A 7319-nucleotide genomic window follows, 5' to 3' on the forward strand; every position below is an offset into this window, starting at 1 on the left:
TTATTTCGAGCAAATGCCGAAGTGTTAACCTGTTATAATTCGAGCAAAGTCAAATTCTTCTGTTGACGATGGTCGTTGGTCATAGGGGTGTTATTTCGAGCAAAGGTCAAAATGTTAACCCATTATAATTCGAGCGAAGTCGAAATCTTCTTTGATAGTCATTGGCCGTAAGGGTTTTATTTCGAGCAAAGGTCGAAATGTTAACCTGTTATAATTTGAACGGTCGAGTCCTTCTTTTGGCGAAGACCATTGGCCGTAGGGGTGTTATTTCGAGCAAAGGTCGAAGTGTTAACCCGTTACTAGCGGTCAAATCCTTCTTTTGGCGACGGCCGTTGGCTGTAGGGGTGTTATTTCGAGCAAAGGTCAAAGTGTTAACCCGTTATAATTCGAGCAAAGTCGAATTCTTCTTTTGGTGATGGCCGTTGGTCGTAGGGGTGTTATTTCGAGCAAATGTCGAAATGTTAACCCATTATAATTCGAGTGGTCGAATCATTCTTTTAGCGACGGTCATTGGCCACCGGGCTATTATTTCGAGCACAGGTCGAAATGTTAACCCTTATAATTCGAGCGCAGGCGAATTCTTCTTTTGGCAATGGTCGTTGGCCGTAGGGGTGTTATTTCAAGCAAAGGACGAAATGTTAACTCATTATAATTTGAGCGAAGTCGAATGTAAAGATGTTGCTTTATTTCATTCCTTGGAGAATATCTTAGTGGAGAATACAGAATACTGCTTTACTTTATTCACTGGAGAACACTATACATGTTTGTTTCATACATATATTGGAGAAGTCTCCATGTATCTAGTCCATTCATCGTTCGGCCTGGAGAAGCAGTCGGTAGGCTGGACGATGAATTATACTAGAACTTCGAGATGTCCCCTTCGTCGCCTCGTTAAAAACCTCCGCGAGAAAACCCGATTGGGACAAAACCCAGGCGAGGGAAAAAAAGTACGACTTAAAGGGCGTCCCTTTTCAGAAGTTGAAGTATTTAAGGTGGGCGACATTCCAATTGTTTTGTAGTAGTTTTCCTTCCATTGTTTCTAGTTGGAATGCTATTTTGCTTACTGTTGCCGTGATTTTGTATGGCCCGTCCCAATTGGTTCCTAGTTTGCCTTCTTTTGGGTCTCTGCTCGCTTGTGCTTTGACCTTGAGAACATAGTCTCCAACTTTGAGTGGTCGTATTTTGGCTTTTTTGTTGAAGTACCTTTCTGCTTGTTGTTTTTGGTCTACCATTCTTACGTAATCCATGTCTCTTCATTCTTCTTCCTCGTCAAGATCTTGTTTCCTGTTCTCGTCATTGTTTTGTCCGCTTTCATTGAAGTATCTCAGGCTTGGCTCCCCGACCTCGACGGGTATCCTAGCATCAGTCCCGTAGACTAGTGAATATGGCACTTTGTCTGTGCTAATTTTTTGCGCGGTGCAGTAGGCCCATAGTACTTCTGGTAGCAATTCTGGCCATAATACTTCGACGTCTTCAAGATTTTTCTTTAAGATATTCAATATTGTTTTGTTGGAGGATTTGGCTTGACCGTTACTGGTAGGATGATATGGCATGGAGAGTATTCACTTGATGTGCCATTTTTTGAAGAACTCGGTGGTTGTTTTCCTGGTGAATTGAGGCCCATTATCGCAGTTGATTTCTTTAGGGATGCCGAAACGACATATGATGTTCCTCCATATGAATGTGGTGACTTCCTGCTCGCGTATTTGGGTGAGCGCACCTGCTTCCACCCATTTGGAAAAGTAGTCAGTTAAAACCAAAAGAAAACATATCTTACCTCGCCCTGCCGGGAGGGGTTCGACGATGAACAAGTGTGAGAGATCACCCAAAACATCTTGGTTTTTTCTTCTCTTTATTTTTCTTGCAAGTTTTATGATGAATATTGTTTTAGTTTATTTACCCATAGTTATGAGTAGCTAAATCCTTTGTCTAAGGTTTTGATGGAACCTATTTGGGGATGAACTTCTTGTTTATGTTAATACAAATTGCTAGTCTCAATCTTTATTTGTTCAACTTTGTGTATGTTGTAGTTAATTGACAGGATCCTCAATTAGCTGTGCCTATTTAGTGTGCATAACTCGGGAGAGAGTGCATATTTAGGTTATTGTTGAGCAACACCACTCCCAAAGTATAAGAGGGATCTATAACTGCGGGTTTAAAGGCGGGATTAGGGATAACGAAGCCTTGGGTGCAATCTTAAGTGAACTGTGTTAATTAAAGCTAGCTAGTGTATCTCGGGAGAGTGCAATAGTATATTACTGTGATTACTCGGGAGAGATTTATGGTAAGACGAGAGTTCAATAGTATATTACTGTGATTACTCGGGAGAGATTTACGGTAAGAAAAGTGTTCATGATTGATAGAGGTGTGTTGGTCAATTTGTATGAAGCATAAACAGAAGGGATTCCATCAATAGGGGAAGTCATTACCTTAGCGTTTTCTCATTATTGTTTACAACCTTAGCATCATTAGTTTACAGCTGTTTATTTAATTGCAATTTTAGTTATTGAAGACACCATCAACTGTTATTCAAAAGTTTGGGAAATTGGTTCTTAAGAATTTAGTGGGTCTAAAGATTGTGATTGATAGGTTAACTCTCTGTGGATTCAACTCTGGGCGTAATACTCGGGTTTTATTTGCAACGTCCGCAGAGTCCTTTTTAGAGGGCATAGTTGGGCGTGATCAAATTTTGGTTTGATGAACGGCGATGGTGAAGTGATAGACTGGAGGTGTTCGCCTGGTTAATGTATCATAGGTGCGTACATTTGTCACTATTTGCACCTCTTAACGTAATATACTACTTCCTTCTTCATAGTGGGTCAATAATAACCTGCCCGAATGAGGCATCTGACGAGGGCTCGGTTGCCTGTAGGGCACCGCAGTGGCCTTCATGTACTTCATCGAGCACGCGCTTTATTTGATTCGGGCCTAAGCATTTTGCAAATATATATATATATACATATATATATATATATATATATATATATATATATATATATATATATATATATATATATATATATATATATATATATATATATATATATATATATATATATATATATATATATATATATATATATATATATATATATATATATATATATATATTTTTTGTCTTGTGGGAGTACTCCCTCCTGCAAATATGTCATGATGCGGTTGCGCCAGTCCCAGTTAAATTTATAGAGAGTACCTCAAGTTGGTCTATTGACGAGTGAAGGAGGGTGACCACATTTTCTCTAATGATATTTTTGGTGGCTGCTGCTAATTTGGCAAGGCCATCAGCCTCGATGTTTTGTGCTCGAGGTATCTGGTCAAGTCAACATTCATCGCATTCTAGTAGTAATTTATGAATTTCTGCCTGGTACTTTTGTAGCCTCTGCTCTTTGATTTGGAAAGTCCCTGTAACTTTGTTGACGACAAGTTGTGAGTCGCATTTGAGGACGACTCGTCGTGCTCCATATTTGAGAGCTAGCTTTAATCCTACAATTATAGCCTCATACTCGGCCTCATTGTTAGTCATATCGGGGCACCGTATGGATTGGAGTATAACTTCGCCTGTTGGGACATCGAGTACGAGTCCCAATCCAGATCCTGACGCATTGGATGTGCCATCGGTGTATAGGACCCATAGGTCGGGTAGCCAATGAGGGGTGCAAGAGGCTTCTTGCTCAACCTCAGGCATTATTTTGGCAGTGAAATCGACGACGAAGTCGGCGACTACCTACAATTTTAGCGCTATTCATTGCTGATATATTATATCGTGGTCGCTCAATTCTATGCCACTTGGCTAGTCTTCCCGATTATTTAGGTTTATCCTGCAGGGAAAAGGTCGTTACCACCGATATGGGATGGCGCTGAAAGTAGGATCTAAGCTTTCGTAAAGCTATAACGAATGCTAGGGCCAATTTCTCGAGGTGGGGTACCTCGTTTTGGTGTCGACCAGGGTTTTGCTAATATAATAAATAGGGGATTGCGTACCTTTCAACCAAGGTGGGTTGCTGTGATGGTAAGCACCCTCCATTTCTAATCAAGAGGTTGTAAGTTAAAGTCACCCCAAGAGCAAGGTGGGGAGTTCTTGGAGGAAAGAATGTCGAGGGTCAATTGGAAACAACCTCTCTACCCTAGAGTAAGGGCAAGGTGAGCGTATACACTACCCTTCCCAAACCCCACTTGTGCGATTATTCTGGGTTGCTGTTGTTGTTGGGGATTGCGTACCTTTGTTTTTGCGGACCAACACTGCGCTTACCACGAGCTTTGAGACAGCCAAATATATCTGGAGGCATTTGCTAGGTTTCGCTTTGGCGAGCAGTGGTGGCGAGGACAAGTATGCCTTTAGTTCCCTCAAGGCATCGATGCATTCTGAATTCCACTGGAGCCTGTTGTCTTTTTTCAGCACGTTGAAGAACTTGTGGCATATGTCGGATGACCGTGAGATGAATCTCGATAGGGCAGCTGTACTGCCAGTCAGTTTTTGCACCTGTTTCTTGCTGGTTAATGTTCAGGTATCCCATCGATGGATTTGATTTGATCTGGATTAACTTCTATGCCTCTTTGTGATACCAAGAAACCGAGAAATTTGCTCGAGGTAATGCCGAAAGTGCATTTTTTGGGGTTCAATTTCATGCCTTACTGCCTCAATATACCGAAGGCCTCTTTCAAGTGGTCGATGTGATCTTCTTTCCTTTTTGATTTGACCAACATGTTATCGATGTAAACTTCCAACATTTTTCCGAGTTGATCTTTGAACATCTTAGTGACCAAACTTTGGTATGTTGCCCTTGCATTCTTCAACTCGAATGGCGTGACTCTGTAACAGTACGTTCCCTGATGGGTGATGAAAGAATTTCTCTCATGGTCCTCCTCTTCCATGAGGATTTGGTTGTAACTCGAGTACGCGTCCAAGAAGCTTAATAATTCGTGTCCCGTTGTTGCATCGATGAGCTGATCGATGTGAGGCAACAGAAAAGAGTCTTTTGTCCATGCCTTGTTTAGGTCTGTGAAATCCATGCACATCCGCCATTTCCCATTTTTCTTTTTTACCATGACCACATTTGCAACCCATTGGGGGTATTTTGATTCCTGGATGGAATCGTTAGCGAGTAGCTTATCCATTTCATCGTTGACGGCCTCGTTGATTGTGGTGTTGAATTTTCTTCTTACTTGCCACACTGGTAGGTAGAGTGGGTCGATATTTAACTTGTGTGTGGCAACGTCTTTTGGGATACCCGGCATATCTGCATGGGAGAAGGCGAACAAATCGACATTGTCAATTAAAAACTTATGAAATTTACCTAGTTCTGAGAGTTTATGTCCGATGTAAGCCTTTTTGCTGCTATCGTTGTCGTCCAATTAGATGGGATTGAGGTCTTCTACAGTTGACTCAGTGGCTTCCACGATGTCGGGGTCACTGATGACGTCTGTATACACATCGAGTCTGGTCCAAGACTTTGGTAATTGCTATGCTTTTGAGTTTTTTCCCTTTAGCTGTTGAGTGTATGTGCAATCTTGGGCGATAAAATAGCATTCTTGGGCGGCATGTTGTTTGCCTTGGAGGTTGAACATTCCCCACGGAGTAGGGAACTTGATCACTTGATATAGGCTTGACGGGGTGGCTCTCATGGAGTATATCTATGGTCGTCCTATGATGGCATTGTAGGATGTGTCTTGGTTCATGACGTGGAACATTGTTTCTGGGATAACGCCTCCGGCCAGAATAGGTAGCATTATCTCCCAAGAGGTTCGCTCAACTGCATTGTTAAAACCTGTTAGTGTTATGCAACATGGTACTATCTTGTGTTAAAGTCTCATTTATGTGAGGACTCGATGGTGGATAATACATGCGTCATTTCCGTCGTCTACCATTATTCTTTTCACATCAGTATCTGAAATACGTAAAGTAATAACAAGACATCAATATGTGGGAAATTCAAACCGTCGGTATCTGGCTTATCGAAGATGATACTATCTTCGAAGTCATTATACCGTTTGTGGGTGATCGACCGCTTCAATTTGTGTGTGGTGGTGAACTTCACATGGTTGATCGTTTATTTATCGCCCCCGCGGATGATTATATGGATGGTATGGGCAGGGGAGGGTGGCTTTAGAGGACCTTGGTGTTGTTCACATCCGCGGCCGAAGTTGGCTCGTCCCCGGTCGCTCATCAGTTCCCTTAGGTGCCCTTGGCTCAACATGTTTACTACCTATTCCGTAGAGCTATGCAGTCCTTGATTTTGAGGCCCCGCTCCTGGTGAAATTCGTAGAGGACGTTCGACTTTCAGTTACTTAGGTTGGACTTCATCTTTTGCGGCCATTTTACCTTTGCGCCCAACTTCTCTAGTGCGTACACTATCTCTGAAGGGGAAACACAAATATTGTGAGCAGATAAGAGTGGAGGCATACCTTTTTCGTTTTGTTGAGTCCCTATGTGTGGCCTGGACGGTCCTTTCGCATGTCGAGGACACGGTGGGAAGGTTGTTCTGACGTAGGGTTGATGCCTTTCACGGTTGGGACGGGGGCTCGACTGATCTCTTCGACCATCGTTACGACGATCTTTTCTCAACTCCGTTTGAACTGATGTCAACCATTGGGTCGAATTATTAAGGTCGTCCTCATCGGCTCTTACCTTGGCGCAGTAGGCATTGTGGATTTCTTCCTAAGTGGTGGGAGGGTATTTCATGAGCCTGCTTAATAACTTTCTGGTTGCTCTTGACCCGTTCATGTTCAACCCATTCTGGAATGCTGCTACCGCCATCCCTTCTGATACATCTGGTAGGCTCATTCTCACCCTGTTAAACCGGGTGAGGAAGTCCCTGAGTCCTTCGCCAGGCGATTTTCTAACAGCGAATATATCATTCACCCTGGCCTCTACCTTTTTAGCCTTGATATGGGTGGTGACAAACTTATTAGTCATTTCCTCGAACGTTGCTATTGACCATGCTGGCAGTTGTGAATACCAGGTTAAGGGTCCCCCCATTAGGATTTTGCCAAACTTTTTCAGTAACACTGATGGTACTTGCTCCTTCGAAAGGTCGTTTCCCTTCACCGCTGTGACGTAATGGATGATGTGATCCTCGGGTTCTGTAATACCATCGTATATCTTCAGGTATAGTGGCATTTTGAAGGTCTTGGGAGTGACATGTGGAGTCGCTTCCTCGCTGTACGGTTGCTTAATGAACCAGGCCAACGTCTCATTTTGGTAGCAACTTTGGAGCACCCGATATATTGTCGGCCCTTTCATGGTACTCCCTCATCTGGTCGCGGAGTTCCTTGTTTTCGTTTTCCATTTCTTCCATTTTCTTCAGAATGGCTACAAGTTC

Source organism: Nicotiana tabacum, chromosome 18 (genome assembly GCF_000715075.1).
Source record: "Nicotiana tabacum cultivar K326 chromosome 18, ASM71507v2, whole genome shotgun sequence".
In the NCBI taxonomy this organism is placed as follows: Eukaryota; Viridiplantae; Streptophyta; class Magnoliopsida; order Solanales; family Solanaceae; genus Nicotiana; species Nicotiana tabacum.